We start from the raw sequence: 23783 nt of genomic DNA on the forward strand, positions 1-23783 counted from the left end.
TTCAAGAGTGGGGCAGCACTGTTGCTCTTTGCTCAGATCTTCCCTGGAAGGTCCCCCTGCCCCCAAGAACTCAACCTGACCAGGCTCAAGTTCCTCTGGGGCAGTTCCTTCTTCAGGCTCTGCTTCTCCTCCCTCAGGAGGGGAATCTGAGATCTGAGACAGAGGAGAAGGCCCAGCCTTAACCCTACTGCTCCTCCTCTTGGGTAGCACCTGGTCCATAGTTTCAGGATCCAGAGCTGGTTCAGCTTTATGCAATTTGGCTTGTGACCTGGTCACAGCAAATACCTCTGCAGGTATGCCCAACATCTCAACATGAGTCCATAATTCTACTTCAGACCAGGCTGAAGTCTCCAGATCATTGCTCAACAAACATTCGACAGGGAGGTCTGCACTGACTACTACCTTTTTGAGGCCAGTTACCCCTCCCCAGGAGAAATTCACAACTTCCAGGCTATGGTTGGTCCTGGTGTTGCTTGCATTGGTGACCTGGTACATTTCACCCAGGATGATTTGTGTAGGGTCCACTAGGTCCTCTGCCACCATGGTGACACTAGCACCTGTGTCCCTAAATGCCAAAGCCTGTTTGCCATTTATGATAGGCTGCTGTTTGTATTTGCCCAGATTACTGGGGCTCACTAGGAAGGACATATCAAGGTCTCCCTCACAAACTAGCAATGCCTGTGTTGGTACTCTGACTAGACCAGAGTCCACATCAGAACCCAGGGTCAACCCTACTACACTCTTATTCTGAGTATTACCTTCACCAATGACTGCACTAGGGGGAACAGTTGCCTTAGGGGCTGGAGTGGGGGTGGTTTGGTCTTTGGACTTTGTACAGTCAGAAGTCCAGTGCCCTTTCTGCTTACAGAATTTGCACCAGGGCTTCTTTTGGCCTTTTCTCTTTGCAGATTGTGACTCCCCACCAGATGCAGATTTTGGGGGCCCTTGTGAAGACTTCTGATCTTTAGATTTATCCCCACCTTTCTCTGAGCCTTTAGGATCTTGCTTCTTAGTGTCACCACCTTGGTTCTGATTTTTCTGCGTCACCCTGGTTCTGACCCATTTGTCTGCCTTCTTTCCCAATTCTTGGGGAGAGGTCAGATCAGAGTCCACCAGGTACTGATGCAACAACTGGTTCTGGCAATTATTAAGGATCTGTTCTCTCATTATAAGATTGTACAATCCCTTAAAGTCAGTTACTCTACTACCAACCAGCCAACCTTCTAGAGCCTTGGTTGCACAATCAACAAAGTCAGTCCAATCCTGAGTCTGTGCTTTCTGGGTGTCTCTGAACTTCAACCTGTACTGTTCAGTGGTTAAGCCAAACCCATCTATCAAATCACTCTTCAGGGCTTCATAATCATTAGCATCCTCTTCTTTATCTGAAAAGGAGAGCCACAAGATTGCTGCCCACTGTGTCTGGGGGACCTGTTGAACTTTACAGGCCCTCTCCATAGCAGTTATCCATTTGTGGATATCATCCCCACTCTGGTAGGGAGGAACAACCTTGGACAGGTTCCTATGGTCTGGAATGTAATCTCTGCCTCTAGGGACACTGTTGCTGCCACCAGGGGTATCTAACCCCTCCTTCTTAGAAGCTCTTTGGAGCTCGAAGGCTTCCCTATCTACGGCCAATTGCTTGGTTCTGAGGGCAAGCCTAGCTTCCTCATACTGGAGCATCTTGAACCTTCTTTCAGAGGAGGACTCCCTGGGATAGGTGGAGTTCCTCTGGTGAACATATTCTCTTCCAGAGTGGTATGAATGGTCAGAGTCCCTTGAGAGGGACCTAGGCCTTTCTCCCACTTTGTCAGTTCTCTTAAGGAAAATTCCTCTGTTCTTTTCAGACCCTTCTGGGTCTGGCCCTTCAATCACAGACTCCAGGTCATCTTGATTTTAATCATCAGACCCACAGACTATGGTTGACCCACTCCCTGATGCAGACTCACTTGCTCCTAGAGCTTGTCTCAGGTCATCTGCTACTAACAGATCTATCAGGTGTTGTGATGAGGGACTCCTGCCCACCCTCAGCTGTCTGTCAAAGCATAAGGCCTTCAGTTCAGTGTAGGCTATATCTTTGTACTGAGATGGGGTGGACCCACTGGCTCCACCTTGGTGAGACATACTAGTGTTGTGCAGTGTTGTACTACCTATACTAGTTGAGGGCTACTAAACTTATATTGAGCTGTAGCGAGGGTGTGCTTATCCCTTCACAAACAGCTCTAAGTTCAGTAGAACTTATTGATACTAGCTTAACTTTATATGTACCTTGAGTACCTTTAGTGGTCTTCAGTTAGTAATTCAAATAGAGATTTTCTGGTAAAACAATGGCAAGCTGCAATCCCACACGCTGCCCACCAATGTGAGAAGTTGGCCTGGCATATGCTGGTCAGTAGTTATAGTGGCCACCTTGCACCAGTCCAATTCGACTCTTGGTAGATAGGTTTAAGACAACCTTTTAAAGAAAGCTATCCTAGTGGTAGCTGTGGAGAGCAGCCTTCAGGCTAAGTCTCTGAGGAATGTAAAGCAGCTTGTTTTACCTTATAATCTCTTGAATTACCAAATGAAAAGGACACCACACAGGTATATATATCAAATATATATGTATTTATTCTTAGATACACTCTACTAATCTCTTTATGAGATTAGAACCCAGATACACATTCAAATGTCAACACTTCTCAATAAATTAAGCACAAATATGGCTGTAGCCCTAGAAAATGGTTTAACAAACTCGACTTGCAAAATGAAAAGGCCTAGGGCCTTGGGAATCGCTGGGGCTTCACTTCTGCAGTGTTAGCAGGTAAGTAATCAGCCCACGGGAGACGCATGCAGTGTCTAAACACAGCGGCGGGTTTCCTATTAGTTTCAATGGCACAAGTCGCGGTTTGTAATTTAAAGTTTTAGGGCACTTCGGAGAAGTCAACAAGCAAGCCACTTACAGGGTAAGTATTTCGAGAGCCAACACACACTTGGGCACCGGAGTGCACGAGTTACCTCACCCACGGAAGCCGGGTGCATAGGTGTCTTTTGGTGTCGGGTCGCGATGCTGTTTTCAATGGAGATCACTGAAGACTTGCTGCTTGTGACGACTGGAGAGGTGTCCGCTGGAATCCGAAGATGGATTGAAGTTGAAGAGGACCTGAAAATTGAGGGGACAGAGTTCAAAGTCACTTGCCAGTGACCGGTGGCCAGCAGGATGGATGACCACTGATGTCGTGTCGTTCAGGTCATCGATGGTGATTTGTCTCTTCGCTCACGAGGTCCAGGAGAGATCGACGATGACCAGCAGCTGGATTCGGAGGGTCCCACAATGTCTGCAGCTGATGACGGTGTCGGCAACCGGAGTGGAGCCAACAAACCTTGGCAACTGCAAGTCTTGTGTGGAGTGAAGATTGAAGATGATGCAGACCAGCAAGGTCTGATGGACTTACCCAGCGAGGGTAAGTGAGGGCAAACCCGGAGCAACCAGGAGAGCCCTTAAAGTTGATGAGAAAGTCTCCGGGTGAGTCACTAGCCAACGGGCAAGCAACTGCAAAGATGCCTTTGCAGGAAAAGTTCCACAGGAGCCCACGGTCACTCGGGACAGGGTAGGCCGCTGATTTTCGGTACCAGACCTGCTAGGGACTTGATGATTGATTGATTGATTTGGGTACTTATAGAGCGCAACTATCACCCTACGGGCATCTTGGCGCTTGCATTGGGAACCCGTCCTGGTTTTTCCCTGTAAGATAACCCGTACTGGGCATCCCCAAGGTGAAAGCCAGGCATCCCGCCGCGGGGGGCCGTTGTGGAGATTAAGCAGGCTTGTTGCCCAGAGCTGCATAGTGTAAACTCGTGCTTAGAGTGGGCACCGAAGCGAGAATTATCGAGTCCGTGGACAATTGGGTTCTGGACCCTGCCGCGTCGGGAATCGAACCCAGGTCCCGGGCCTGATCTCTGCTTCAGGGTATGCCTCCTCTAACCAGTGAGCTACACTTCTCCACTTGGACTACAGATGGTCCAAAGCACAAGTTCGTAGAACGTTGTTTAGGGTTTGCACTCGAAATCAGTGCACGGTTCCCTGGTATTGCTGTTCCTCGTCACTCGTGGGGTCCAGATGCCACAGCTTTGCTGGGGACTCAAAATGGCCGTCGAGAGGTCAGGAAATCTGCTTCAGGGGATGCAGGGACTTCGGACTCCGGCGGGAGCGGTGAAGTTTGCAACTGTTGATCAAAGTTACTGGTGCCTGCCAAGCAGGGGAGTCACTCCTTGACTCCAAGGGAGATTCTTCAGTCTTCCAGAGATATTGGAACGTCGAAGGGCCAGGATTCTTCTTTGTAGAGCGTCGTCCAGGTGTAATCTGAATTGCATTGGCAATGCTTGGTATCTTATAGTGAAGATAGGGGAGGGACTAGCTCTATGACCACTCCTCTAGGAGGGTCAGGGTAGTGGGTGGTTACACCCACTTCCCTTTGTCCAGTTTCACGCCAGAGCAGGGGCAGGTAGCCCCTGAACCGGTTTGAGCTGGCATATGCACAGAGGAGCCTACTGCTCCCCCAGTGCAGGACTTCAAAGGCACTCTAAGAGTGCACCCACCCAGCTCCAATACACTAAATCCTGTCTGGGAGGTGGTAACACCTCCCTGTGACAGGATACCCTTTGTTGGGCTTCCTCCACTGCGAGTTTCGGTCAGCAGCAGGAGGGCAGCCCGGTGTCTGTGCTGGTGGCATCCATTTTGTGATGCCAGGGCTCTAGAAGATTTCTACCGTTTAGCACAGTGGGTACATGTCGTCCCCTCTAGAAGGGTGGGATCATGCTCCCACACCAGTTCCTGGTGTGCGGGTATGATTCCAAGTTGTTTGACACCAGACACGACATGTTTGATGCAGTCATTCTAAAGTTAGCATTTACCGCGAGGTTATAATGCACTTAAGAGTATATGGTTTAACCGCATCCACAAACAGCAGCAGAGAATAGACTCTGCCAGCTGCAGGGGGGTCCTCCTCATGCAGAAGCACCCTCTCACATAGTAAACCAAGCACCCTGCCCTCAGGATTGTTAGGGCCTGCAAGAGGGGTGACTGATAGGTTTATATGTGTGTGTATGGTGAGATATAGGAACCTATACCCCAGTGAGGAGTGCTAACATACCTCACACAGGCGGCAGTAGCAGGCCTGTGGTGTCAGATTGTGAATGCTTCCCACGGGTGGCATAATACATGCTGCTAATACATGCTGCAGCCCCTGGTAGGCCTGTGAAGTACCAATGCCCTAGGTACCTAAGGTACCATATACTAGGGGCTCATAAGGTACCACAGTATCCAATCACTAGTGCATCTAATATGCACACCAAGTTGTTTAGAGAGATCAGTGAGACTGGGGCCCTGATTAGCAGGGACCCAGCCAGACTATAGTCAGAAACCAGTGTATACATCAGAAAAAAAGTGGGGGCAACATAAATGCAGATCCTACTCTCCTACAGCCGTCCTGGGACGCATATCTAAAATAACAAAGTAGGGGAACGGACTGTATTAAATGAAAGAAGTAAGGGCACGCCGTGCCCTGACGATCCCGCCCACTTCCACCACTGCCTGTGCCTATTAAATAATCAATATGTCATTAACTGGTGACCATCGGTTCCAGGACAACACACAGGGAGAGACAAATAAAAAAACACAACACACGTGGAGGGGCGAGACATATGAGCAGTGACCTCTGAGCGAGAGGTGGTGGTGGGTGTGGGCTCCATTGTTGTGACGGGGTCGAAGGGGGTGGGTGGGTCCATTGCACGCTGTGTGAAAAGAAAGGTGGGATGGTCAACTAAAGCAATCACTAAGTGAAATCGCCTCGGCTGAAACAAGCAGCCAAAGGTGGGACAATTCAGTGGAATGGACCAATAGAAAGCCAGCATTTCTAAATGCCACGAGAAAGAACCAATGGCAATGGGTGGGTGTGCCAAACCCCACAGAAAAGATAAGAACAGGTCGATCGAAGCTCGACCTAAAAAAGAAAGTCTCTCAGCAGAAAGCAAATTTGGTATTTTACTGACCTCTACTGGTTGTTTTCTATCAAGACAGTTAAATAGAGGCAGTTGAAGAGAAAAAAAAGCCCCTAAGCGGAAGCAGGCAGGTCCTAGGGTTGATCTCCAGAGCCCACAGAGTACATACACATATAAGTATATACTAAAGTATATACAAGAGGTCTAGATTGCTTGACCTAAAAAACTGTACTACTTGACCCACAACCTAGCACATAGGAGAAAAACATCAGTGCTCACATGGCAGGTATGTAAATACTCTAGACACTGTATTGCTATTTAAGCAGGCAAAGATGAAGATTTTCTTTTTGCCTTGCTTCCGCCAAATAGTTTACAATCACTGCTATTTTGCTACCAGCCAGGTAAATAGTTAAATTTCTTTGCACAGAATAGCTAAGTGGCAAGCACATATCCACCAATAACAACATAATCACCACCACCAGTTCTTGAACAGAGATTCTTGAAAAATAGTAACCAACACTTAATCCTTGACTGTCATCATTAGGAATGAAATAATAAATACCAAATACAGGGAGAGACAAAATGTTAAAACAATTTACCTGAAAAAAGTCCAGGTTCATCAATTAAAACATTTCAGCTTTAAGTCTTTGAAATTTGGAAGATGTATTACATTGGTCTTTTTTCTGACAGAATATTACGAGCAACAACAGAATTGATGTTCAGTCTTAACTGATGCCCCTCAGTGCCAATGCTCTGGGTCTTCTCACAAGGCATGTGTGATCAGAATGCATGGTACAAATGTCAATTACATGTACAGATTCACAGAGATAGAAGTGCTGGAATTTAACATTTACAAGGGGCACATATGAATGGCATATTCTGCCAGCATAGTGTATTCGTGGCATTTGTAGGTTTAGTGGCAAGGGCGGGATTGCCATCTTTGACACATGGAATGCCATTGTCATTCATTTATCCACTTACTCCCACTCCTGTCCTCCTTTACCTTGCCCTCTGACCTCTCCAGATTACTCCACTGGAGCTCAGACTCCTGCTGTCTCCCAGGTCCTTCTGCAAGCAATGTGCCCCACTTGCTCTTTTTATGTGATCCCCACTCATTCATTAGAGTCCCTCTTCTTAACTGAGCCATCAGTTTGCCGGTCCATAAGCCCTTTAGGCCTCCTTTATTAGCCCTTGACTACCCCTTTTAACTTAATCTCTAACAGCAATTTTATCCTTTCCTGACTCCCTTCCATCAGCCCTCTTCACCAATGCTCCATACTCCACTAGCCATCTTCGTCCCCTTTCAGAGGTCGCTGAACTCTTATGTCTCCCCTTGGCCAGCATCACACAACCTTTAATGTCCCTTATAAGTTATCTGCTGTCCTAGCACTCTGTCACGTAGTACTGGTTTCTTATCCAACTTCACTTTACACGCTGTGATTTTGAGCCTATAGTTCAAATCCAAAAGCAAAACAACAAGTCTCAAGCCATACTGTTGTACAATTGAATAAACAGCAGTAAGTGGCAGAAGGGCTCACACATAACAGGAGGACACTTGCTAACTATGCTTGAGTCACAATCTTTTAGTCATCAGATGCCTTAATGCTGCCCGAAACTGCATGCACTCTTTTATACTGAAGCAGACCCCAGTGACCCATAGTCATGGCTACCGGACCTCAATTCCAATTTTCAGAACTCAGGGCAGTGCTTTAAGTGGGTTGAACAAGTGGAGGGGTTTCTAAAGGGTACATAGCTTATTTAAGCATAACTAAACTATTTACAAGCGGCATCACCTCTGTAATTAGGTCATGTCCTAATACATGTGGCTTAGAATCTGTTCTGGTTCCCCTGGCCTGGCTTTGATCATCCTAGTCATCATCCTCTTAGAGTGCCCCTTCTGGCCCTCCTTCTCTTATACCTGGCCATCCTCTTGGTCCTGTTTGTCCCCCTCTTGCTGGTAATACTGGTTCTGGTCTTCTTTATCCATCTGGTGGCCTTATTCTGGTCCTGATCCTAGTGATCCTAGTTCTTGCAGTCCACCTGGTCCTCCTCCTTCTCCCCAGTTACCTTGGTCCTTCTCCTGGTCCTCCCACTTCTCATGGTCTAGTGGGGCTTTTTAATCATAATGGTCCTTGTAGGACCGGGGGTCACCAGGCCCTATGGGGGTAGTGTGGCGCGTGCAGGTAGGCATCCAAAGGCTTACGTGTAAAGTGACCATACAGCACACACATCCACTGAGACAGGAAACACACGCAATAATTGACACCACAACAGTAGGTTGAATAAAACCAGTCAGTTTTATCTAGATCAACATTAGGATCAAAAGCATTTCATTAGGAATAGATTGGCAGTTCATTAAAACATCAAAAACCTGGCATTGAATCAAAGCGCGGCACCTGGCGATCCTGGGGAACGTCAAACCCAGCATTTACGCAGAGCGCTGCACATAGCAATTCAGTAGCGCTTCAAAACAAGGCATTTAGGCATAGCGCTGCACATAGCAATTCAATAGCGCTTCACAACATGGCATTTAAGCATAGCTCTGCACATAGCAAATCCATAGCACTTCAAAACATGGCATTTAAGCATAGCGCTGCACATAGCAATTCAATAGCGCTTCAAAACAGGGCATTACATGGGCGTATTAAACATTGCAGGACATTGAAGCGCTAACCATTGTAATCATGGCAGCACTAAACATACTAGATCACTGAAGCGCTAAACATCATCTCACTGGAGCACTAAACAGACTAGATCACTGAAGCGCTAATCATCATCCCACGGGAGCGCTAAACAGACTAAATCACTGAAGCGCTAATCATCCTCTCATTGGAGCGCTAAACAGACTAGATCACTGAAGCGCTAATCATCCTCTCATTGGAGCGCTAAACAGAACCAGAGGTCCAAACCTTTCAGCGGGGCTTTCACCCGGGCATACAAGCAGAGCGCGGAGTTAGCACATTGTCCTCTAGCCGTTATTGTCTGAGGTCGGAGTTTGGTCGTCGAGTCGCCCTGTCCGGAGTGATAGGGGGCCAAAAGACGTGACGGGGGATCCCCCCTGGGGGAGGGGCGTGCTCCGGGCCCCACGTGGGCCTCCCGCCCTCTACCCCGGGGGGTTACCTTGGTCTACGACCCCTCGCGGGTCACTGCCGACGATCCTCGGCTGCGCAGGGGCTCGCTTGTTCCAGAGCCTCTCCCGCCAGCCGCGTGCGCCGCCCGGCGATGTCCGGGCCGAAGGCTGCCCATGGTTCGGGAAATTCCTCCGCCGGAGGACAGGGCCCGTCGAGCCCGCAGCCGCCTATGACAGCGCGGCCCACTCAGCGAATAGTAAAGCGGCGGGGGTGGCGTTTGGCAGTCCGCCCCCGTCAGGTGACGCTGTGCCTGGCTTCAGGGCCGATCGAGGCCCTCCCGGAGTAGCTTCAGGCCCAACGAGGCCGTTCCTCGGATTCCTGCGGCCCTCTCTCCTGAGGGTCGCGTCGCACGGGCCGCGACGGCAGCGATGGGGCCCTGGTCTTCCCCGCGGGCCCCCCAGCGATATCCGGATGCGAACGTAGCGGCACGGGGCCGGGGCGGTGAGTGATTTCTAGGTCCCTCGCAGCTGGGGTCGAGGAAATTAAGGGTTGGCCCGCAGCTCGGGGGGTGGCGATTGGTTTGGCGCCCAGCGCCCCCTACTCCCACAATGACGCCCTAGCTCGGGGCAGGTAGGTGAAGAGGTGGCAGGCCACACGCCAGTGGCAGAACAAGCTAGGGAGGGAGCCCAGGTTACGTCAGGGAGCGCAGGAGTGGCACAGCGCAGGTACCTGGCCGATCCCCCAGCAGTTCTGTGGTAAGTTTCGGTGGTAAGTTTCTGTAGTCCTCTTGGCGCTTGTTGGTTCTGGCGCCCTTAGTAGTTTTGTTCCTTGGGAAGGGGGGGTAGATTGAGTTGGTGACTGGAGAGAGTTATCAGTCAGGCTTGGTAGGTTGTCCCTGGGTTCCCCTCCCGCTGGGCCAGATCAGTGGGCTAGTTCAGGATCCCTCACTCAACTTAAAAGGCAGCACCTAAGCCCTGTCACTTTCAGTGGCATAGGTCCCTGACTAGGCCCTACCGCCTACAACTCCTGCGTGGGTTCCCCCAGGTCTGCGTCGCCCCAACTGACTAAAAATGTTCCCTCCTTTCCTTAAGTATCCCTAGGTCAGGTGACCACCCTCTAAGGCGGCAAAAGTAAACCCCACCTTTCTTCTAGAAGGTTTCAGCAAGTTCCAGGAGCTTCCCCACTCTAGCTATAGAAACAAAAGGCGGGCTGGTGTCGCAACAATGTTGTAGGGTCCCAGCCAGCTCCTGGCAACTAGGGTGCTACTAAAAAGGCCACTCCGCAGTAGCAGGGGCCTGTGGCAGCCATATTGGGGGAAGAGAGCACCTGCACCTTAACACTGATTAGCAATGAAAAGGCGCTTGGAGACCTAAGGCCAACGCAAAAGAGGGTGGAAAAAATGAGGCAAGGGCAAAAACACAGTGAAAGACCACCCTAGGGCTGACAGGTCTAACACGTGTCCCCCCCAGCCGAAAGAGGGGAGAGCTACCCAACCTCTAGGGAGTTCTCGTCACTAAGGCGGAAAAACCGGGAGAGACCGTCAGCATTGGCGTGGTCAACTCCGGGCCGATGTTCCACCCGAAAGTCCATCCCCTGTAGGGAAATGGACTACCTTAGCAACTTGGGATTTTCGCCTCTCATCTGCATGAGCCAGCGAAGGGGTCGGTGGTCCGTCTGAACCAGGAAGTGAGAGCCAAAGAGGTATGGCCTCAACTTCTTCAGAGCCCAGACCACCGTGAAGGCTTCTCGCTCGATGGTGCTCTATCGTTGTTCCCGAGGGAGGAGTCTTCTGGAGACAAAGGCCACAGGTTGATCTTGGCCATCGTTGTTGTGTTGCGAGAGCACCGCACCTATGCCGTGCTCAGAGGTGTCCGTCTGTACGATGAATTCTTTTGCGAAGTCAGGTGTTGCAAGCACCGGAGCGGTGCACATTGCGTGCTTCAGAGTCTCGAATGCCTCTTGGCAAGCAGCCGTCCAGATTACTTTTCGTGGCTGCTTCTTGGACGTCAATTCTCTCAAGGGGGCTACGATGGTACCATATCCCTTGACAAACCGGCGGTAATTCCCAGTGAGGCCGAGGAAAGCTCGGACCTCAGTTTGGGTCTTGGGGGGCTCCCAGGCCATGATGGTTTCAATTTTGGCCTGGAGGGGTTGCACCTTACCCCCGCCCACCAGGTGTCCCAGGTAAACGACAGATCCCTGTCCAATCTGGCACTTCCTGGCCTTTATAGTCATACCAGCATGTTGCAGAGCCTGCAGCACCTCCTGGAGGTGCTGCAGATGGTCCTCCCAGGTGCTACTGAAGACAGCTATGTCATCCAGATAGGCCGCTGAGAAGGACTCCAGGCCAGATAGCACCTGATTCACCAACCGCTGGAAGGTGGCCGGAGCATTCTTGAGTCCGAAGGGCATCACTCTGAATTGGAAGTGGCCCTCGGGGGTGGAGAACGCTGTTTTCTCCCTTGCTCCATCGGCCATGGCAATTTGCCAGTACCCTGATGTCAAATCGATGGTGCTGAGGTACCGGGCTGCTCCCAGCCGGTCCACCAGCTCGTCTGCTCGTGTGATCGGGTGAGCATCTGTCTTCGTGACAGAGTTCAATCCCCTGTAGTCCACACAGAACCGCAGTTCTGGTGTGGTGCCTGGTAGGGCCGCTTTCGGCACCAACACCACCGGACTAGCCCACGGGCTGCTGGAAGGTTCGATCACCCCCAGCTCCAGCATTTTCGCCACCTCACTCTGGATACTGTTCTTCACTCGGTCCGATAGCCGGTAAGACTTGATCTTTACCGGTGGGCTGTCTCCTGTGTCCACATCATGGGTACACAAATGAGTGATTCCAGGCGTGAGGGAGAACAACGAGGCGTACTGCCCCAACACCTGGCGGCAGTCCCTCTGTTGCTCTGGGGTCAAGGATGGGGAGAGGATCACGCCCTCCACCGATCCATCCTTCTCCTGGGCCGCCAGAAGATCAGGAAGAGTCTCATTCTCTTCCTCCTCGCTCCCATCCGTCACCATGAGGAGAGCAAGCTCAGATCGCTCATGGTGCGGCTTCAGGCGGTTGACGTGGAGCACCCGATGGGGCTGACGGGGGGTCTTTAAGTCAACGACATAGGTAGTCTGGCCTCGTCGCTCCACAATTTCGTACGGGCCAGTCCACCAGTCCTGGAGGGCACTAAGCTCCCCAGGCTCCATGACCCACACCTTCTGTCCAGCGTCCAACTCTACCGTACGAGCGTTGCGGTCATACCACTTCTTCATGACGGCTTGGCTAGCCTCCAGATTATCTGCGGCTGCCTTCAACAGCTTGGCCATCTGGCTGCGTAATGCCAGCATGTAACTGACAACATCATGGGGAAGCTTCTTCGAAGTCAAGTCTTCTCCCACACCTCCTTCACTAGGCTGAGGGGCCCCCTAACGGGGTGGCCATAGAGCAGCTCAAAAGGGCTGAACCCGACTCCCTTCTGCGGCACCTCACGGTAGGAGAACAGCAGGCAAGGGAGGAGGACGTCCCACTTCCGCCTCAAGTCCTCTGGCAGGCTCCGGATCATCCCCTTTAAGGTTTTGTTAAAGTGCTCTACGAGCCCGTTAGTCTAGGGGTGGTAAGGAGTGGAGAACCGATAGGTCACCCCACACTCCTTCCACATGGCCTGCATATAGGCCGACATGAAATTCGTGCCCCTGTCTGACACCACGACCTTGGGGAATCCCACTCGGGTAAAAATCCCCAACAGGGCCCGCGCCACCACCGGTGCAGTGATGGTCCTCAGAGGAATAGCCTCCGGGTACCGAGTGGCGTGGTCCACTAATACCAAAATGAACCGGTGTCCCGCAGAGGTCGGAGGGTCCAACGGCCCAACAATGTCGATTCCGACCCGCTCGAAAGGGGTCCCGACCACTGGGAGCGGTTCCAAAGGGACCTTCAGTTTAGTCCCAGTCTTGCCACTCACCTGGCAAGACTTACAGGTCTTACAATAGGTGTCAGAGGCAACTCTCATCCTGGGCCAATAAAAATGTGGGACCAACCGCGCAAAGGTTTTGTCCTGGCCCAGGTGTCCGGCTAAGGGTATTTCATGCGCCAATTCCAACAGGAAGGCCCGGTAGCATTGGGGGACCACTAAGGCCCTCGAAGATCCATGCACTGGAACCTTAGGCTCACTGTAAAGGAGGCCATCCTCCCAATACACGTGATAACCGCCAGTCTCCTGATTGGCTGCTTGGGCTTCGGCCTGCCGCCGCATGCCATCAAGCATGGGGCACTCCCTCTGCGCCTGACAAAATTCCTCCCGGGTAGGCCCTCCTTCCACATGCCAATCGGCAAGGGTCGGCAAGTCCCCCACGGGAATGACATCCACCTCCGCGGACTCCGGGGGTACCTCCGCGGGCTCCCCATCCATCACACGGGGCGTGTCCTCCACCACATTCTCCTCTCCAACATAGGCGTTGGGTTGGGCCATTATCCCAGGCTCCAACCTGGGTTGAGGTCCATGCCGGGCAGCCATGGACCGCGTGACTACGCAAGTCCATCCTGGTAACCCCAGCATCTCAGTATGGGCTCGAAATTCCACATCTCTCCAGTCGGTGTGCTCTAGATCGTTCCCTAGTAAGCACCCCACAGGCAAGGCAGGGCTCACCGCAACTCTGAATAGGCCTTTGACTCCTCCCCACTCAAAGGGAACTTGAGCCACTGGATAGTGACTCACACTGCCGTCAGCCAACACAGCCGGATGGAACTCCTCAGGGATCACCTACTCAGGGGACACCAGCCACCTCACTACGGTGGTCATGCTGGCACCTGTGTCCCTCAGAGCCTCCACCTCCTCCCCGTTAACTCTCACCCTCTGCTGGTACTTAGCAGTGTTTGGAGGTAGGGACACCACTGGGACCATCTCTCTATCCCCGAGTGAAACCAGGGTCAGGCCTGTCCACTCCCCTTCCCTATCTAGGGGCAGCTCCACCCCAAGCGCTAGACTAGCCACCCCGGGGCTCTTCCCGCCCGTTGGGGCTGGGGGTCTCTTGCGACACTTAGGATCGCCCTTGTAGTGTCCAATCTCCCCACATTCATAGCACCGCACAATCCTTGGCTGCTGACTCTTGTCAGGGTAAGTGGGCTTTGGGGAATTGGACTGAGGTGGGGTCCCTACTCCTTTCCCAAACTGTCTAGTTTGTGGGCCTCGTGAGAACTCCACCTTTTTATCTCCCCCCTCTCTCTTCTGGGGGAAACCCTGTCCGCCTTTCAGGCCATCTCCCCCGGGGCCCTTGTGAGACACCCGGGTGCTAACCCAAATGTCCGTCTCCTCCGCAAGCTCACGGGGATCAGTCAACTTGCGGTCCACCAGATGTTGGCGCAGCTCCGGAAAACACTTATCCAAGAAGTGCTCTCTCAAAAACAGATCGTACAAGCCCTCGTAATCATGCACCTCGCTGCCACGCACCCAACCATCTAGAGCCTTACGGGCATAATCAAAAAAATCCACCCAATTTTGCGTGGACAGCTTATGGCTGCCACGGAACTTCTGCCGATACCTTTCAGGGTTGAGGCCAAATTTCTTAAGTAGTGCCTCTTTCATGGGGGCATACCTAACCTGATCCACCTTTGCTAGGTACAAAAGGGTGTCCCTGACATTGGGAGGTATGTAGCGATACAGGCCACCCCCCCAGTTGCTTTCAGGTACCCCATGGGCTGTCAAGGCCACCTCATACGCCTCCAGCCACTTGGCGATGTCATCCCCCACCGTGTAACTGGCAATCACATCCTTGGGTAGATACAATTTTGGCTCCTGTTGAGCCTGTGGTACGCTGCCACCATTATTATTACCTGACGCATTCAACTGTAGAGCTCGCAGCTCCAACTCTTTAAGCTGAAGCTCGTGCGCCAGCTTCTTCTCTTCCATCGCTAGTCGTCTATTTTCCCTTTCGTGTTCTAGCTTGGCAAGCTCCCACTTCAACTGCCTTTCCTCCCTCCTGTCCTCATACTCTTCTGGCGACGCACTCCTCCTAGACCCTGCACTACTGCTTGCCCCGGAACGTCTCCCTGGTGGCAAGTTTTCAGAAACAACAACATTGAGCAGGTCTAGCTCCTCCTGCGCGCTCTCCTCCTGAGGTGCACCCTGCCCCTCCTGTCCCCCATCCCCTCTACCCTCTGGGTGGGCTTCTACCCATGCCCTCAAGGCTGCACGGAGTTCCGGTCCTTTGGCTCTCCGCACCCCCGGCACCCCCATCCACTGCCCGAATTCTCTCAGCTGCCTTACGGTATACCCCTCAAGGTTGGCTGACTGGAACTCCATTGTGACAGGTGGGGACCCAGACATCAAGGCAAAAAAATACTAGGATGTGAGTATCAGCGTTGGGCTAACCAGGACTCCACACACTCAGTCTAGACAGTGGGGGTCAATTGATGCACAAATACAATACACAATAGGCGTCTAATTGCGGCGTCCTCCGTCTCACTGGAGGGTGCTGTATAGTCACAGGTCCTTATCCCACCGCTGGCCAACAATGTAGGACCGGGGGTCACCAGGCCCTATGGGGGTAGCGTGGTGCGAGCAGGTAGGCATCCAAAGGCTTACGTGTAAAGTGACCATACAGCACACACATCCACTGAGACAGGAAAAGCACGCAATAATTGACACCACAACAGTAGGTTAAATAAAACCAGTCAGTTTTATCTAGATCAACATTAGGATCAAAAGCATTTCATTAGGAATATATTGGCAGTTCATTAAAACATCAAAAACCTGCCATTGAATCAAAGCGCGGCACCTGGCGATCCTGGGGAGCGTCAAACCCAGCATTTACGCAGAGCGCTGCACATAGCAATTCAATAGCGCTTCAAAACATGGCATTTAAGCATAGCGCTGCACATAGAAATTCAATAGCGCTTCACAACATGGCATTAAAGCATAGCGCTGCACATAGCAAATCCATAGCGCTTCAAAACATGGCATTTAAGCATAGCTCTGCACATAGCAATTCAATAGCGCTTCAAAACAGGGCATTACATGGGCGCATTAAACATTGCAGGACATTGAAGCGCTAACCATTGTAATCACGGCAGCGCTAAAAATACTAGATCACTGAAGCGCTAAACATCATCTCACTGGAGCGCTAAACAGACTAGATCACTGAAGCGCTAATCATCATCCCACGGGAGCGCTAAACAGACTAGATCACTGAAGCGCTAATCATCCTCTCATTGGAGCGCTAAACAGACTAGATCACTGAAGCGCTAATCATCCTCCCACGGGAGCGCTAAACAGACTAGATCACTGAAGCGCTAATCATCCTCTCATTGGAGCGCTAAACAGAACCAGAGGTCCAAACCTTTCAGTGGGGCTTTCACCCGGGCATACAAGCAGAGCGCGGAGTTAGCGCATTGTCCTCTAGCCGTTATTGTCTGAGGCCGGAGTTTGGTCGTCGAGTCGCCCTGTCCGGAGTGATAGGGCACCAAAAAACGTGATGGTGGATCCCCCCTGGGGGAGGGGCGTGCTCCGGGCCCCACGTGGGCCTCCCGCCCTCTACCCCGGGGGGTTACCTTGGTCTACGACCCCTCGCGGGTCACTGCCGACGATCCTCGGCTGCGCGGGGGCTCGCTTGCTCCAGAGCCTCTCCCGCCAGCCGTGTGCGCTGCCTGCCGGTGTCTGGGCCGAAGGCTGCCCGTGGTTCGGGAAATTCCTCCGCCGGAGGACAGGGCCCGTCGCGCCCGCAGCCGCCTATGACAGCTTGGCCTGCAGGGGCGCGGCCCACTCAGCGAATAGTAAAGCAGCGGGGGCGGCGTTTGGCAGTCCGCCCCCGTCAGGTGATGCTGTGCCTGGCTTCAGGGCCGATCGAGGCCCTCCCGGAGTAGCTTCAGGCCCAACGAGGCCGTTCCTCGGATTCCTGCGGCCCTCTCTCCTGAGGGTCGCGTCACACGGGCCGCGACGGCGGCGATGGGGCCCCGCTCTTCCCCGCGGGCCCCCCAGCGATATCCAGATGGGAACGTTGCGGCACGGGGCCGTGGCGGTGAGTGATTTCTAGGTCCCTCGCAGCGGGGGTCGAGGAAATTAAGGGTTGGCCCGCAGCTCGGGGGGTGGCGACGGGTTTGGCGCCCAACGCCCCCTACTCCCACAATGACGCCCCAGCTCGGGGCAGGTAGGTGAAGAGGTGGCAGGCCACACGCCAGTGGCAGAACAAGCTAGGGAGGGAGCCCAGGTTAAGTCAGGGAGCGCAGGAGTGGCACAGCGCAGGTACCTGGTCGATCCCCCAGCAGTTCTGTGGTAAGTTTCTGTGGTAAGTTTCTGTGGTAAGTTTCTGTAGTAAGTTTCGGTGGTAAGTTTCTGTAGTCCTCTTGGCGCTTGTTGGTTCTGGCACCCTTAGTAGTTTTGTTCCTTGGGGGGGTGGGTGGGTGGGTAGATTGAGTTGGTGACTGGAGAGAGTTCTCAGTCAGGCTTGGTAGGTTGTCCCTGGGTTCCCCTCCCGCTGGGCCAGATCAGTGGGCTAGTTCAGGATCCCTCACTCAACTTAAAAGGCAGCACCTAAGCCCTGTCACTTTCAGTGGCATAGGTCCCTGACTAGGCCCTACTGCCTAAAACTCCTGCGTGGGTTCCCCCAGGTCTGCGTCGCCCCAACTGACTAAAAATGTTCCCTCCTTTCCTTAAGTATCCCTAGGTCAGGTGACCACACTCTAAGGCGGCAAAAGTAAACCCCACCTTTCTTCTAGAAGGCTCCAGCAAGTTCCAGGAGCTTCCCCACTCTAGCTATAGGACAAAAAGGCAGGCTGGTGTCGCAACAATGTTGTAGGGTCCCAACCAGCTCCTGGCAACTAGGGTGCTACTAAAAAGGCCACTCCGCAGTAGCAGGGGCCTGTGGCAGCCATATTGGGGGAAGAGAGCACCTGCACCTTAACACTGATTAGCAATGAAAAGGCGCTCGGAGACCTAAGGCCAACGAAAAAGAGGGTGGAAAAAATGAGGCAAGGGCAAAAACACAGGGAAAGACCACCCTAGGGCTGACAGGTCTAACTGTCCTGCTCCCAAATTTCTTTCCGATTCTGATGTGCTTAGTAATCCTGGTAGCCCTGGTTTCTTTACACTTTGTTCTACTCCTCCTGCTCCTCGTGGTCCCGGTTCTCCACTGGTCCTTATACTCTGTATCCTAGTCTTTCTAGTCCTTCTAACCCAGCTGTTCCAAGTCCTATAGGTCCTGGTTGTTCTGACCTTGATCCCTTCTGGCTGGTCCAGGTCCTCCTCACTGTCTTCTTATTTCTCCACCAGGTCCTCCTCCTGATCCTTCACCTCCTCCTCCTGGTTCTGTTCCTCCGCGTGGCGTTCCTCTTGATTTTAGTCCTTCTGTTGGCCATTCTTTACCTATTCCGCCTCCTGGTCCTCCTTGCCATGGTGCTCTTGGTTCTGGTCCTAAGCTCCTTCTGGCCTTCCTCCTCGCCTTGCACATCTTAGTCTTCTGCTTGATCATCCTACTCCAAATATTCCTGGTCTTGGTACACTTGCTCCTGATCTTTGTGGCCCTTTTCCTTCTGGTCCTTCTCCTTTTCCTGGTTATCCAGTTTCTCTTCCTCCTGCGATTCTACTCTGGCCTTCCTGGGGGTCCTTCTCCTCCCCATCCTGGTGGTACGTGTCTTCCTTGACATGGCGATCTCGGTCCTGGTGTTCTTCATGGCATCCTCCTTGTGCTGGTCTCCCTAGATCTCCTTCTAGTTCTGTGGGCCCTCCTGGTTATTTTAGTCTGGTTCCTCATAGTGGTCCTGGTGTTTCTGGCCTTTCTGGTCTTGATCCCCTATTCCTGTACCTCATCTGTCTACTAGTCCTCATCCTGCTCTTCCTAGCCCGCTTCTTCACCGTGCATGCCCCTCGTCCTCCTCCTCCTCTGGGTCCTGGTTTTCCTATTCTTCCTGGTCTTCTTGCTGGCCTGCTCCCCATGGCCCTAGCTCTTTGTCCTCCTCCTCCTCATTGTGGTCCCATTTCTGTGTTCCTTCTGATCTTCTTCCAAATCTTCCGAATCATCCTACTCGTCCTCCTAGTCTTGTATGTGGTTTGTGTTCCCCTCTTTCTGGTCCTCATACTTTTCCTTCCAGTGCTGGTCTCCATCCTTGTCATTGTCATGATTTTTGTGTCCCTCTTGTCATTCCCAGTCTTTATGGTCTTCCTGGCATCCCTCCACAGTCTGGTTCTCCACCTCCTTGCTCTCTTCCCTATGGCCTTACTGTTCACGGAATCATCCTCTTTCTCCCGTCCATACCACCCCTCCCACAATAGTTTGGTACAAATTCTAAGAAGGAACAGACTGTGACCTCTCAATGTCTCTCTCACAAACCTTTACACGGTGATCCAAGCTGTGCAGAGGTACCTATGAGGTGTGAGAGCTTGTTTAGAAACTGACTAAGAAGTAGGGGTTGCAGCACAGAATATGTGCTGCTAAACTCTGCTTTGGAATCACATCTTCGCCTTTAGAAGTGCGTAAAAGGATGAATGTGAACAACTGCTTTAAAGTGGCCCTGAGCCAGCAGGGACGCAAGCCTAGTCAAGCGGGGTGCTGCATCAAGCAGCATTAGTCGCACTGTGTTATTGATTAGTCTCCATGCCTATAAGCCTGTCACTCAGTTCTTTTTGAGGAAGGATATAAAAAGGGGAAACAGAAGTGATCTGTTTCAGGTCTTTGGGGGGTTAGCACTTGTTTACCTCTCCAAGGCACTTCGCTGTCACTGCTACCATCTTACTGGATTCAGATAAACCTCGAGTCCATCCTGTTGTGACTCCTCTCCTGATCCAGCAGGGCCTTCTTCTCCTCTAAGGCCAGTGTTTACTTATTTTCTTCCAGGGCCAAAGGCGCAGCTCCTGCTGCTTTTTCTCCTGGGCAGCCGAGGCTGCCATCTTCTCTTCAGCGGCCAGCTTATTCTCTTCCAAGGCTAGGGCAGCCAGTTACAACTTCAGATCCCTCTCCACCTGTATGTCCTCCAGCTCTCACTAGGTCAAACTGCGAGAAGACACGCTACTCACTGCTCTGGACACTGCAGGTGATCTAGCCCTCCTATGGGTTCATCTTTCTTTTGCTCTGGAGCCTTGTCAATATCAATTTTTTTACTTACTTCCTCTTCTTCATCCTCACCCATTTGCTCCTGTGGGATGGACTGCTGCATGCATACTTCCTCCAGACTCTAAGGGCAGTCTGGTAGTCCTCCTTCTTTGATGCATTCACTGGCTTTACCCCCTTTCTTTGCATATGCTGAAGCTGCCAATGATCCACTTCCATTTTTTTTTTTTAAACCACAGGTTTAGGAAAAAAAAGTCAAAAAACGAGACATCAGTTTAAAAATATAAAAACTATTTTAATTGTAACTTAAATCGCTGAGTTGTAGTGCAAAACACAAGTCCTGCATCCCACCACTGCCACCAATTGAAGAAAGTGGGTTATTATTTGGGAAGAGTGACTATCCCCCTCAAGGAATAATCACAACCTTTGTTAGAGTGAACTCTCAAACTCACCAAATTAACCTGAGCTCAACTCCCTGGTAGCAATGGCACAGAGCGAAGAGGTTTAATTTAGGGCACTGTGTAAAGTATTTCTGCAGTACCAAAACAGTAATAAAGTCGGAATGCAACACAATAAAATCCCAAACTGAATTTGAAAACGAGTAAAACGTAATAAAAGAATTGCAAAATGACAAAACTCCAATAAGGGGAACAGGACATATGAATTTTTAAAGTCTTAAGTAAGAATAGTGCCAAGGAGCATAACGTGCCAGTGACAGTAAATTGTCACAGTAGACTGTCACACACAGAATTTGATGCTTGAAACACACAAAAGGTGTTGGGAGGAATGCTTGTAATTTGTCTAACCATTGGAAATCACTCAAGGTAGCATCCCAATTCATTGTTCTTCTGCTCACCATGCCACCTCAGTTTGGGCCCAGCCATATGCAAATCAGTCTTAGCCCTGCTCCTCATGGGAACAGTCCAGCCGAACTACCAAGAAAGGTCCTCCCTGAACCAGAACACAAGCAAACCAGGACACATTTTGCTTTAGTTAATGGCTCATCAGCCGAGCAGCTTGATTTCAGTAACACAGTGTGAATTGGACTCACATCTGGGCATACCATGCCACTTAGGGTGGTACATGAAAGACACAAAAAGTGATGGGAGGAATGCTTGCAATTTGTTTAGCCACTGGCAATCGCTAACATCCCAACCCATCATTTTTTGCTCACCATGCCAAGTCAGTTTGGACCCAGCCATATGCAAATCATTCTTGACCCTGCTCCTCATGGGAACAGTCCAACCCAAACTGATAAGCCAGGTCCTCCCTGCACTGGAACACAAACAACCCTGGGCAGATTTTGCCCTAGTTATGGGCTCATCAGCCGGGTACAGCTTGGTTCCAGTGACACGATCGAGCATGGGTCCCACATCAGAGCATACCCAAGCCACTTAGGGTGGTGAGGCTCTTGTCAGCTCACAGCAGCAGGTCCAGTCCTCTTCTGTTTCCTCAGGTCCAGGAGTGTTCCGAAGTGGGTGCCACATATATGTGAGTGGGTGAAGTGGTTACATTTATGCCTAGCACAATCTGTGGGTGGGAATTAATCCTTGGCACACCCTAATCAATGGGGTAAATAAGGGCCAACACACCCACTTTGGACATTTTCAAGATGGTGATAGTCTACACACACACTAAACATGGGCTTTGAGGGCTAGGGGTGTTACTGGCTTGTGTACTATGGTAACCCTAGTGTCCTGCTACATCTAACACTAAAATCAAGTTTGGGGCAGGTACTGTACCCACAATAAACCCAGAGACAGACACCTGGTAGTACAAAAATAGGATTTTCCACCACCCCGACAGTGGATGAACAACTATTGTTTTTGCATTCCGTTTCCATTCCTTTTAAGTGTGCCCCCAGTGTTATGTGTAAACTCAGAAGACTTGTAAAGCTGAATTTGACATTCAAAAAAGATTTGACACTAATGCGAACAAGGATGATCACAGCCCTACCCTGCATATTCTGTTGGATTTAGAGGAGTCATCTCTGCCCATTAAAGTCAGCCCATTATTTGCTCCTGGGAAGCACCTCACACTTTTTTCCCACATATTCAAATGCTAAATACTGGGTGGCTAAAGTGTGGGATCATATGAAAATTTAGTCTGAAGGAACTTCACACATAGAAAAGGTAACTTTCTACTAGTTACTTTTCCTTAATACTTATAAAGGTCTAATTCCACCATTGAATTTGATTTGTAATACTGACTAAAATTTGTGTTTCATTATTTTCCTAGCTAGTCCCATTACCAAGATACAGTATTAGGATTTTAATCAGTACTCCGGTTTTCTATGTAGGATACCTGGACCTGCCACAGGGTAAAATAGCGTGTCACTGTAAAGACATAATAAGATTAGATTTCTCTTTGTCCTACTTTTAATCACCACGTACCTCTGGAACAGATTAATTAATAATCTGCTGGTGCAAGGTCACCACTTCGCCACTGGATCTTAACAAGTAAGGAGGAATCGACACTGGAGCGAAGTCAAATCATAGGTCATTTATTAAGCATTCATGAATGGGTCTCCATCCGACAAGAACCATCAAGATCAAGAGGAGAGAGCACACTGAACGATGGTTACATGGATTTTTATAGCAAGAGATCACAAACAAGGGACGTCCAGAGCTAAATAGAGCTCTGGGAAAAACACACAAATTAGGTAACTGCAAAAATCAACAGCCTCGGTGTCTTGTGCAATTGCTATGTCCTAAGGCTGAACAATAAGATATGCTATCTGAGTAGAATTTACTTGAGGATTAACCATTGCCCGAAAACCCTCAAGCAGATTGCCAGTCTGTTCTTTTGCGCTGACTCTGCATGTTTACACAGCCTACAATGCCTCAACCTAGATTCTTTACCAATGTTTATACAGATGCAGTGTCAAGGATAGAGCCAGGCTGAAAACAGGACAGGGGTGAAAATGAATGAAGCACAGCTTAATTAAAAAACGAGAGAATTCAGATTTTACATTTTAACAGTCCTCCTTGTTCAGCAATGCTGAATCCAGTCTAAAGGGGTACATGTATTAATCGCGCACACTAATCATTTCTCTATTTAATTCATGAACATTGATGGGGTGGGTTTAATACTTCTGCAAACATTTATGAATGAATGAATGAATGAATTGAGTTTTATAGAGCGCACGTAGCTGCCCTGAGGCGTCCAAGCGCTAAGATTACCAACTGAGGCTTAGGTTGCTTTGAGGGAAGTGGTGCATATCATAGTGGCACATCGAATGCAGCAGCAGCAAGTTAGAAAGATGGCTCCTATAATTACTATTCCCATCAATATTTTCCAGCCCAAAGTAGAAAACATACCCCAAAACCATCTGATCAAGTCCATGTTCCTTTTTCCTGATGTATTTCTGCAGCTATTTGGTTAAGCTTTTGTGTGGCTTAATTAACATTAAGGGCGTTTAATGTAACTATTGAACAAATGTATTGTGCTTATATATTTGGCAGTGTGAATTCTTAAAAGAGGACAAGGTGAAGTGATAATGTTCAGATGCGGTAGGAGTAGGGGGCACTAGGCTACAAATAGGGTAATATGTTTCAAGCCTCCAAAATAGACCCAAAAATCCCAATACTAACAATAGAAAACATACAAATATCCCTATTTTTCTCCTTTTAATCCAAAACTGTCAGCTTTTAGCGGGGGCATTCGGTGCAAGCACTTCTATTCCTTCAAATAAAAACACCTTCCCAAAGA

The sequence above is a fragment of the Triturus cristatus genome, chromosome 1_1 (assembly GCF_964204655.1).
Source record: "Triturus cristatus chromosome 1_1, aTriCri1.1, whole genome shotgun sequence".
NCBI classification, from domain to species: domain Eukaryota; kingdom Metazoa; phylum Chordata; class Amphibia; order Caudata; family Salamandridae; genus Triturus; species Triturus cristatus.